Source organism: Caretta caretta, chromosome 1 (genome assembly GCF_965140235.1).
Source record: "Caretta caretta isolate rCarCar2 chromosome 1, rCarCar1.hap1, whole genome shotgun sequence".
Lineage (NCBI taxonomy): Eukaryota > Metazoa > Chordata > Testudines > Cheloniidae > Caretta > Caretta caretta.
In genome coordinates this window covers 113,234,727-113,246,418 of record NC_134206.1, presented here as the reverse complement: position 1 = coordinate 113,246,418, position 11,692 = coordinate 113,234,727, and the positions used below count along the sequence as shown (strand labels likewise).

The following is an 11,692-nucleotide window of genomic DNA, read 5'->3' as shown; positions in this document are numbered from 1 at the left end:
CATTCACAGTCTATTTGGGAAAATTTCACAATCATAGGATTTTAAAAATCATTAATTTCATGGTTTCAGATATTTAAATCTGAAATTTCATGGTGGGTTAACTGGGGGGGTTCCAACCCAAAAGGAGTTTGTGGGGGGTAATCTCAAGGCTCCTGTAGTGGGGATGCAATATTGCCACCCTTATCTCTGCACTGTTGCTGACAGTGGTGCTGCCTTCAGAGCGGGGTGGCTGGAGAGCAGTGGCTGCTGGCCGGGCACCCAACTCTGAAGGTAGCACCAGCAGCAGCTCTGAAGTAAGGGTGGCAATACCATACCATGCCCCGCCCTCACTTCTGCGCTGCTGCTGGCAACAGCTCTGCCTTCAGAGATGGGCTCCCAGCCAGCAGCCGTAGAGCTTCCTGCAGCCAGGGGAGGTTCCCAGGGGTGGGTCTGACCCAGCCCTGGGAGCGGCCCATGCAGGGGAAGGAAAAGTCTCGTCCCTCCCCAGCCCACATTTAAGTTGTGAATTTAGACTACAGCAGGTTGTGTAATTAAAATAAGTCACTCTTAAAACACCGTAAGTGTGTTCACAAGGGTCTTGCCCCAGTTTAACTAAATCAGTTAAAAAAACAATTTAAAGTTAAAATGGTACAGTTTCTGTGTATGGAAAAAGCCTAAATAGTCCCTTTGAATCAACTGAAAGTTAAGCATGTGCATAAAACTTTGCAGGACTTGGGCCACTGAGGGTATTTGTTTGCTTATCATTAATGTCTTTCACAATGTTGAGAACCTACTAGACCAGGAATGGGCAAACTTTTTGGCCCAAGAGCCACATCTCAGTATGGAAATTGTATGGCGGGTCACGAATGCTCAGGAAATTGGGGGTTGGTGTGTGGGCTCTGGCTGGGAGTGCGGGCTCTGGGGTGAGGCCAGAAATGAGGAGCTCTGGGTACAAGAGGGGGCTCCTGGCTGGGGCAGAGGGTTGGGATGCGTGGGGGGTTGTGAGGGCTCCAGCTGGGGGTGCAGGCTCTGAGGTGGGGCTGGGGATGAGCGGTTGGGGGTGCAGGAGGGGGCTCTGGGCAGTGACTGAGGTGTTCAGAGGGTGGGAGGGAGATCAGGGCAGGGGACTGGGGCTTGGGAGGGGGTCAGGGGTGCAAGCTCTGGGCGGTACTTACCTCAAGCAGTGGCATGTCTGCCTTCCATCTCCTATGCAGAGGCGTGGCCAGGCAGCTCTGCATGCTGCCCTGTCCGCAGGCATCTCCCCTGCAGCTCCCATTGGCTATGGTTCCCAGCCAATGGGAGCTGCAGGCACAGCACTTGGGGCAGGGGCAGCGTGCGGAGCCCCTTGGCTGCCCCTACATGTAGGAGCCAGAGGTGGGACATGCTGCTGCTTCCAGGAGCCACACAGAGTGGGGCAAGTCCCTGACCCCACTCCCCAGATGGAGCGCCGGAGCAGGGCAAGCCCCCTATCCCGCTCCTTGGCGGGAGCTTGAGGGACTGATCAAAACATCTGGAGGGCCGGATGCGGCCCCCGGGCCAAAGTTTGCCCACCCCTGTACTGGGACTTGCTCTTGGACTTCCAAGTGGCAGCAGTGACCAGAAATGTCGTCTTTCCTCTTCAGCCAAGAGGTTTCACTCCTTTCTCTCAGAAGCAGGTTTTTGCCATCCTAGGGCTAACCTTGATGGATATTCAGAAGCTTCTACAATTGTAGATGAAAATACAGCTGATGTAAAAGAATATTACACATGTGTTCTGTACTTGCTGCCAGTTCACTTCAGGTGAAATTAATGTTGCTGCTCACTGTCTTTAAAGCCTTAAAGGCCCCAGTTCCTGCTGTCACTGCATCTTCTCTTAAGCCTCTCCATGACAACTACTCTCAGAAGAAATTCATGGAGGACAACAAAGCGGATCCTCCCTGTTTTGGGGAGATTTGCTCGGCATTGTTCTAACCTGTGCAGATTGTGTCCAGGTGCCATGATGAGTAGCACCTTATACATAAGTGTAATAAATAATAATGATTTTGGATAGTTTTATGCATTTGCTTTTTAACAGTTTCTGGTCACATTTACATTTTATCCAGTTGTAGTTTGCATTAGAACAAATGTACTAAACAAAATGATTCCTCAGTTCCTGAACACATCAGGTACTGTTGCCTTGTGGTATAAATGCCTGATATGTGCTACAGGATCAAATATCATACTTTCCAGAAATTTCTGGAACACACACATACCTGTACACCATAAAGCTTTTGCTGTAAGTGGTATCTAGTACCCAAGTGCCTCCTATTGCCCATTCTTTTCTTCCCTGAGTGCAGGTCATATACTTACACTTATACAAATGTTCTACCATGAGGGGAAAAAGAATCCAAAACAAAATACTCCAGTGCACACGCTTCTCTCACTGGGAGGCAGATGAGAGAACAAATATATGGCAGATGTGTTGGCTCAGTGCTTAATGCACTGCTGGGAGGTGCACAGATGCAACAGTGATGACAGTGGCCTAAGAGCCAATAGAATTGAATAGAATGTCGTTGTTTAGATACTTTATTTCACAAAGCTGGCATGTTGCTGTTGTATCTTAGAGAGACAAAATCAAAAATAACCATAATGGAAACAGGATTGAACATTTTGTTATGAATAAGAACAGCATTTGCATTTAGACTATATAGTAGCTAATATAAAAATGGTAAGCTCCTGCTTCTTCAAGGCAAATTGCTTCAGGTAATCAGCAGCTGGGGTCCAGAAGAAATCTCCTCCTGCTCCTGTTGTATGATTGTAGTAGAAGCATTTATACCTGCCTGTGATGCATTGGAGACAAAATAGCCTAAATCTGTCATTTCTGTTCCAGGATGGCAGTACTTTGTATTTTTTGTGGGACTTGTATCTTGTTTAAGATATGAACTATTTAAGCAGAATCTTCGCTATTCAACAGTAGCATTTGAGGTTTACTGTTTTATTGTAGAATGTTTTTTTTTAAATTACCAGTTTCTGTTATTAATTGAAGTTATCAGAGTTTGAATTGAGTTCATGTTGCACTCTTTGGTGTTAGCAGATTAGGTTGCTGGATAAAGGGAAGTGTTGTTAGAAGTGCTGTGAGTGCAATGTGTAGACATATTATTAATTATTTGTATAATGGTTGCACCAGGGAACCCCAGTCAAGTGTCAGTACCCCCATTGTCTGAGGCTCTATACAGACATGTAACAAAGACAGTCCTGCCCCAGACAGCTCTGAGTCTATGGGCAGGTCTACACTATGGGGCTAAGTCAACCTAAGTTACGCAACTCCATGAGTGAATAACGTAGCTGGAGTCGACGTACCTTAGGTCGACTTATTGCGGTGTCTACACTGCACTGGCTTGACGGGAGAGTTTCTCCTGTCAACTTACCGTATACTTCTCGTTCCGATGGAGTACCAGAGTCGACAGGACAGTGATCGGTGGTCGATTTAGCAGGTCTTCACTGGACCCACTAAACTGACCTCCAGGGGATCGATCACCATGCAATGATGGATGTAAGTGGAGACAAGCCCTATATGGCAGGATGCAACAGGAGGATAGAACAGACAAATGGGGTGAACGTTAGCACAATAAAATGAACCGTCTAATAGAAAGGGATCACAAAAGCAATAGTATTGCTCACCACTCATCTAATCATAGATGGTGCATTTTGGCCTAGTAGTAGTATGAGAAATTTCATTTTTGGTACCTCATGCTCAACTCTGAATTTAAGGTAATTATTCCCCTGCAGGGGCCTGAACCAGAAAGAGGTGTTACTGAGTTTTCCTTTTAAATTCTTATGTAAAAGGAGTGGTAGCAGAGGTGAAATGAAATCCATTTTATCAGCTATCCTTTTTGCCAGAATGGATACACCTATTACAAATCTTTCAAAGGCTTAAGCAGCTTCTATTAAGCCTTGTTGTCTTTTCCAAATCTGAGCACCTTCTTATTAATTACAGTACAAGGAGAGTCATGACATCTGGATGGAAATGAGATGTTGGTCACTGTATCAAACAAGCTAACCTAGTCATATATCTGCATCTCCCTCTCTCAGACAAGAAACTAGTGGCCACTTATTGTGGAAACCAAAAATCAGTCTTTTAAAAGGATGCTGGGAATCTTTCATTCTTTTTAGAGTGAGAGGGTAAACTGATCCCTCCAACTATTAAAAGAATTTAAATCATTTCAGTGTCCTAGGAGTAATTTACATAGGACCATATTGGGATCCAAGAGGCCTGCAGCAAAAACAGGGATTGCAGAATCCTCAGTTGTTCTGAGCACAGATTTTATGCACAATAATTATTGACTAAACCTCAATGCTATGGACAACACTTCTGTCCCTGGGCTGTGCCTTCAGAAGCACTGAGGCCTGAAATATTCATTGATTCAGAGCACTTTTGATTCCCTAAAATCTCAAAGACTGTGTGAAGCTGAGCTTCCCTTTACTCCTAGAACAGAAGCTGGATGGTTGAACAAGTGCATATTTCTCTTCTCACTGCTAATAAAATATCACTGCTTGTCTTACTTGAAAATAAGTTATTGCTGTGAAAAAAGTATTTGGATATTTTGACATGTAACACCCTAATAACAGCTTTTAAGAACCTGAGGTTTCAAACTGTGGAGCCTGCACAACTTAAGAGGAGATCTAACGGCACTGAAATGACAGACCTTTTATGCTCTCAGGACTCTGGTCAGGTCAAGTATTAAAACTTTTTAAAAAGCATTGGGGCAACTCTCATTCTGCCACTTGACTTTAATGCTATGATATCACAACAGCAGTGTGACCGTCTTCTTGCTAATTCCCAGAAATACATTGCGAGAGTGGTAGCAATGGCTACCCACTCGTCTAAACTCTTCAATGCAGGCGTTAGCCACTAGAGACACTGAATGAAACCCTAGCCCCATTGAAATCAATGGAAGTTTTGTCATTGACATCAGTGGTAATGGGATCTTACCCACTGTCTCTTTTGGGTCATTCCACTTTAGCAGGGTGCAGTTTTGGATAATTTTATCAGGTTATTGAGACGTTTTCAATTTTCCAGTAACAAATTAGGCTGACTGTTTTAGCCTTTCCCACCAAGTACTGGCACTGAAAGTTTTTTTCTGGGCATATGGTACATTGTCTATTTTTAAAGTTCCCATTCTTTTGATAATCATATCCGCTGTACACTATCAGCTGTAACCCTCTGTACAAGACCAGGAAATATGATGAGATAGGACAGGCATCTTTCCATCAACTTCCTCCTCTGTTTAAAAAAAAAAAAGAGAGAGAGAAATACCAATGTAACAAATCTGTTATAATTTAACCTTTCTCTTCAAGTCATTATATTTTAGTGAACCAATTTTCTTTTCTTGCAAATGCAGCATATTTGAAGAACCCTGTTAATAGTTAATACTCTGTACTTCAACATCTAGTTTTTCTTTCCTTGCTAATAAGCTTGTTAATTTGGTTCCATTTATTTTTAAAGATATAATTTTTACCTGATTTGAATATTTAAATATATTTTAATAGCCTCTCTTTATCACTTTATAGAGTCCTGCCTCAGGCCCAGTTCAGCAAAGTACTTAAGCATATGCTTAACTTTAAGGACATGCTTAAGTCCCACTGAAGTCAATGCTTAAGTGCTTTGTGGAATTGGCACCTGAATTATTACAGCTTCTTTCCCTTTCTAAACTTTACTTTCACTTGAAAGTTTCATTTGAAATGTTCCGACCAGATCTAATTGACAGGGATTTATCTGTAGTTTTTCCAAATGCTTCAAAAACATTGTTTTACTTTTCATCACATATTAAATTAAAGAATTATTTAAAATGGTCATAAATCATAACTCAGTTGTGTTGCAATCCTCGTGGTATTTGAAAGCTAATGATACTATGATTAAGTCCTACATGCTCCTCAGCATTTGACTCATGTCATCACATTATAATTACAGACCATTGACCATATGCATTGGTCTCCATTAGAAGGTGAATATTTGCCATGAATTTCCACACAATATGAGATAACACGGAATTAGCCTCTACCTAGAACCAGAAATAACTACTTAACCACTGTGTGTTATTATCTGTTGATAAATACTGACCTTTTTAGTGATGACCACTGGATCTTATTCAGCAAATCATGTAGCAGTCCTGCTTTATCAAAACTAAACACAATTTCAAGATGGAAGGTTCAGATCTAAATTCTGAGGAATTTTAGAGCCAGTGTTCTCATTTGGACCCTTCTCTACTGTACTATTCTACTGAGGTTAGGTAATTATCACAATCTCAATTCCAGTAATTAAAATCTTCCGTGATCCAAGTTTGAAAATTCCTTCATATCTCTTATATCTGAATTAACAATTCTTTAGAGGACATAATCCAAGAATCACATATTGTATCCTACCCTTCCATCATCAAAAGGAGTAGTAGAAGGAATGTATAGCATCCAAAACTGTAATATAAATTGACTGCAGCAAGGACTGACCAAGGTTACATAAGCAGTGGAAGTGGCGGTTTACAGCTACTGACCTGAGGAAGTGCTACCTGCTTGTTACTGACCTCCCAGATGAATAGCATTGAAACCATTTTTTTTTTAAGACTTTTCCCCTCTGGCTTTCTTATCTGTTGATGTAGCGGGTGTTACATGAAAAATACCTAATTTAATTGGCTGGATCCCATTTTTCTATCAACTGCAATAAAGTTTCCTCATTTATTTAATGAGACTGTGTTGGTAGGAAGTTCAGTATTGGGAGCTTTAGAGTGAGAAAGGTAAAATGAAAGTTTCTGTTTCTTAGGGTGGATGCAGAAAAAGAGAGTTGAGTTAGTATGGCAAATACATATTTTCTCTCTAAAACACCTTGGTCTCAGTGTTTATTTAGACTGTAATCTGATTATTACCTTGTAAACTGGAAAAACCCTTCAGTTATCTAAATAGCTATATCCTCGGCTCAGAAAAACCCTCTCAGACTGAAAGAAGAGCTGTTTATAAGCCCAAGATGAGAGTGTTATTGAGGTGTCAAGGGGCACGTACAACTTACTGTGAAGCAGAAAATTCCAGCGTTTAAATATTTTGAGATGTTATTTTAAGATAATGATCTATTTTAAACTCAGGCTGTACTGACGTTTCAGCACATTCCCCATAGTGATTTATTTACGTACTGGGGGAAGCAATGCATGTCCTCACATCGGCCTCCCCACATGTGTGGGTCCAGGGCCACCATGCTGTCACACCTCCTGCTAATGTGCTACCAGGGACTGATTTCCACAGACACCCCTCTGTGCACAGGGGTAAGAGCACAATCGAGTTATTGGTTTTGTCACTGAAGTCAGGAATGATGACTCTGAATACAGGCAATGGATGCAGATCGGCTCCACTTTTACAGTCACTGGTTTATTAACTATAACTACACTAAAATGTATTGGCAAGGGCTAATTTTACTCATTTGATAAAGGATTAACCCTTCTCAAATTGCGCACGTGCAGACTGAACATATAATCAAAAACCAAAACACACATTAGGCGCTATTTAAAGATGTTGACAGCAACCAACAGTCAGGTATTGACTGTACAATGGGTCCATCAACATGGCAGATCCAGGAAGCTGACAGTGTCAAACATAATTCATTGTCAAATGGAAATTTGATCACTAGACCAAGAAAGCTAAATACTTTCCAAACTTGTGTTATAAAGCAGTGGTTCCCAAACTTGTTCCGCCGCTTGTGCAGGGAAAGCCCCTGGCGGGGCAGGCTGGTTTGTTTACCTGCCGCGTCCGCAGGTTCTGCCTATTGCGGCTCCCAGTGGCAGTGGTTCACTGTGCCCGGCCAATAGGGGCTGCAGGAAGCGGTGGCCAGTACGTCCTTTGGCCCTCACCGCTTCCTGCAGCCCCTATTGGCCTGGACCAGCGAACCGCGGCCAGTGGGAGCCGCGATCGGCCGAACCTGCGGACGCGGCAGGTAAACAAACCAGCCTAGCCCGCCAGGGGCTTTCCCTGCACAAGCGGCGTCCCAAGATTGGGAAACACTGTTATAGTGGATGAAAGACCTCTGACAAAACAATGTTACCCAGGAATCTGCATTCCCTTCCATTGCTGGAGGAAGGAAACCTAACATTGTTCTGCAAAGGCAAGAGGAAAATACATTCAAAACCTTTTATTCCAGAAAGGCCTCAATTATGTCTTCCAAAAACTTCTCTTCTATCCCAGAACTTACTGGGTCCTGTAACTAATTTGCATACACTTTTTTATAACATTTTGTGTTCATTAATTAATGCTTAGCTGAATTATAGTGAAACTGCTGTAGAAAGAACTGCCCGGGACAGCTATAAATATTAAATTAATTCCTGATGAATGATGGCTGCTGTTACACCAAATTTTAAATGAATTCATAATAATTGGACACTTAAAATGAATCATTACTGGGATTCCATTTTGGAAGGCAGAATTGCTAAAGAGCACAGCATTTCTGTGCTGCTAAAAATCCAAGGAAGAAGCTGGCCACTCTTAAAGAAATGTTCTGCTTGGAAAACATTAATTAACTCTCACAGCCCCCTTGTGAGGTAGGTAGATTTTACTTGTTCCCCTTCTACAGATGGGGAAGCAAGCACAGAGAGTTTTACAGTGAGCTGCCAAGCACAGAAGGTTCAAAACAATTCTGTCTGCTTTTTAAATTAGAAATGTCAGGAATATCAGAACCTGAGCACCTGCATTCTGTCAGAGAGCTTTGACAACATCTCTGGAGGACCTGGAAGGTGAGGTGATAGGAGGCTGAGAGCAGATATGCAGCACTCACAGGACCTAGTTAAATTGGAGAAAATGTTGAATTAAAAAGTCTTATTTGGAAACGTCCAAACCTATAACACCAATATTGTAATGTAACCATTGTACCAATGGGCAGGGCTGCTATACAGTTCACCTGTAAGTGTCTTGTGCAAGACCTCACAGTGAGTCAGTGGTGGAAATGTGATGAGCAGTTTCAAGTTCCTGGCTACCAGTCCTATGCTTGGTCCAGTAACCCATGTTGTCTCTTAATTTTCCCAACCCCAGAGTTTAGTCTAAAAAGTTTATAAAAATGCTTATCAGTTTAAAAATAAAGAATTTTTTTTTAAAATCGCTTCTATGTGATTCTGCTATTGTGTTACCACTCTTAACACTGCATCATCATTTTCATTCCACCTCCCTATTATCAGGGATTGTACAGCTTGGCTGTAGAAATTCATGCCAAGCTTTGCAGGGGTGAAGTTTGTCTTGTAAACAAAATTTAAAAATCTCAGTCTCAATAACTTTTTAATTTACAGAATGGCATAAATATATTTCCCTTTTGTGCTCTCTAACTGAAAAATAGCTTTAATAGTCAAATACATTTTGGGAAACCAATAGTCTATAATGTAAACAACGAGGAGTGTGGTGGCACCTTAAAGACTAACAGATTTATTTGGGCAAAAGCTTTAAGGTGCCACCGGACTCCTCATTTGTGGATACAGACTAACACGGCTATCCCTCTGATACTAGTGTATAATGTAGAATTTTTTGAAAATGTATTTTGCCAAGTTATTTAAATTAGAAAAGCAGCTGCCACATAGGCATGGCTTAAATTCATCCAGAGCCCTCCAAAGCAGAGCTCTGGTAAATAGTTTCAAACCCGCTGAAGCCCAGAGCCCCAGCACATCCCGCAGGGCAGAAGCCCCAAGCCCTGGTGCCTCCCACAGGGCTGAAGCCCCAAGCACTGGGGCTCTGGGAAATACTTGGGGAGAATTTAATTGCTGTTCATATAGTTATTCGGCACATGTAAATCTTCCAGTTAAAGGCTCCCAAAGCACTCACTGATGCACTGTAACTGTTCCTTTGGAGCCACTGAGTAGATATTGTACTGTGTGAAACATGCATATTGAGATGGTATGCTAGCATCATTAAAGTATATTGTGTCAGTGATCTATAGGGAAGGGGAAGGTATCTGACTTCATGAAGAATCACTGAACTTATTATTATGAGGATGGCAATTTCTTATCATTACAGATTTAGATAAACACAGTTATTTTCTGGTGTTTTTAGTGAGTTACTGCCAGAGGTTCCCACGGTGGTTGGTTAGATCTTAGAGCAGTTGTTTAGCAGATAATTGCTTTTTTATTTTCTGACATTTCCAAGTGAATTAATTTAATATTTATGATCTAATCCTGCGCGGTGCTGAGCGCCCTCAAACTCCATTGCTTTTACTGGGATCTGCAGCACCTTGACATGATTAGGCCCTTAATGTTTGATCTGAACCTCTTCAAAGTTCGGGGGATGTTTATCTCTTGGGGTTGAGTTCAGACCCCTTGCTCACAAAACCAATAGCCAGCATCCCAGAGGCACCATGTAAGAGCTACACTTTGCATTGTTGCTTTTGCTCTCCATGTTGTGATACATTGGCATCTGTTCTCTTATTGTTCTACCATGGCGTAAGAGAGCACATCAGAGAACTTCAGGAGGAGAGACATTAGATACTATAGGCGAATTATAGTAAATTCAATCTGTGTACTAAATGTTTATATTTATTTCATTGTATTTCCCCCTCTCAGTCTTTAAAGCTTCTTTGACAAATGAATTCAGTAATCAGTATGTAACAGCGCATCACTTTAAATCTTGTACAAGACATTGTGTCTACAGAGAATAAAAAAATGCTGTCTTGTGTTTCCAAATAATGTTCATGCTGGAAGATAGAAGCTTTCTGTTCTACATGCACTGCAGTTACTCTGTTTTTTTCCCTCCAGAGATTCTATTATAGAATAAATGACCAAATACACCTAAATTTCATGTCCCTGAATCTCTGAATATAATGTTAGGCAATAGTTTGAACTTCATATACAATAACAAATAAATGAACAGACTTCTTGCAATAGCATGGTTGTATAGTTAAAAAAATGGAAAATGACTGTTTATTAGTGCACTGCATTATGGAGGCACTGGTTGCAAGTATAGTTAAGGTTGTACCCAGTGTTCCAGTATATGGCTTATTGTGACATGCGGTCTTTTCCCCCACAAAACTTTTTAGCGGAAGGAGCTAATGTTCTGAATGTGCATGTGCTTAAGGTAAGTGCGTGCTAGAATTTTTCCAGATGATTTTTCAGAAGTGCAAGATATGGTTCTATGGCAAAGACTCCAGAAATCTGTTTTTCCCAATTAAAAAGATGCCATTATGACATTTCTAGCCACCTATATCCAGGGATGCTGGACCAATTTGTATAGTGGGGGTGCTGAGAGCCTTTGAACCAAACTGTAAACCCTGTATATGATGGAAACCACTTCAAGCCAGGGGGTGCAGACACACCCCCAGCACCCCTAGTTCCAGCACCTATGCCTATATCAGAATAGTAGTTTACTGTGAAAGTGAAATTTCATACATGATCTGTATTTTAAACTCACTGTTGTTAATTTTGTAACTTCCAGTGTGGAAGTGGTGTATTTATTAGACCTAAAAAGTAATCCCGTAATGGCTAGTATTCCCTGTTATAAGCCAAGGCCTGAAATCCTTACTCAGGGCCTCATGCTCCCCAGTGTGGGATAGTCACCAGCTAGGGTGAGTTCTGACTCACAGTTTTCCAGGAATTCTTCCATTGAGGGCAGGGTTTGACCCCCCCAGAAAAAGTGGACAGGGCTCCAGTCCTAAATCTCAAGGCTCTCCAGAAGCATGAGCCATGTACATAGAAGCCATATGGCTCCGCATTGCTCCTTGCCTCATGGGTCCTATATGACCTGGGCTGCC

General features: G+C 41.8%; 1 protein-coding gene across 1 annotated transcript in view; it reads left to right on the top strand.

Annotated features, from left to right (window-relative positions):
- SH3RF3 (SH3 domain containing ring finger 3) overlaps window positions 1–11,692 on the top strand; it is a 395,417-nt gene that overhangs the window by 369,807 nt on the left and 13,918 nt on the right. The window lies entirely within an intron of this gene.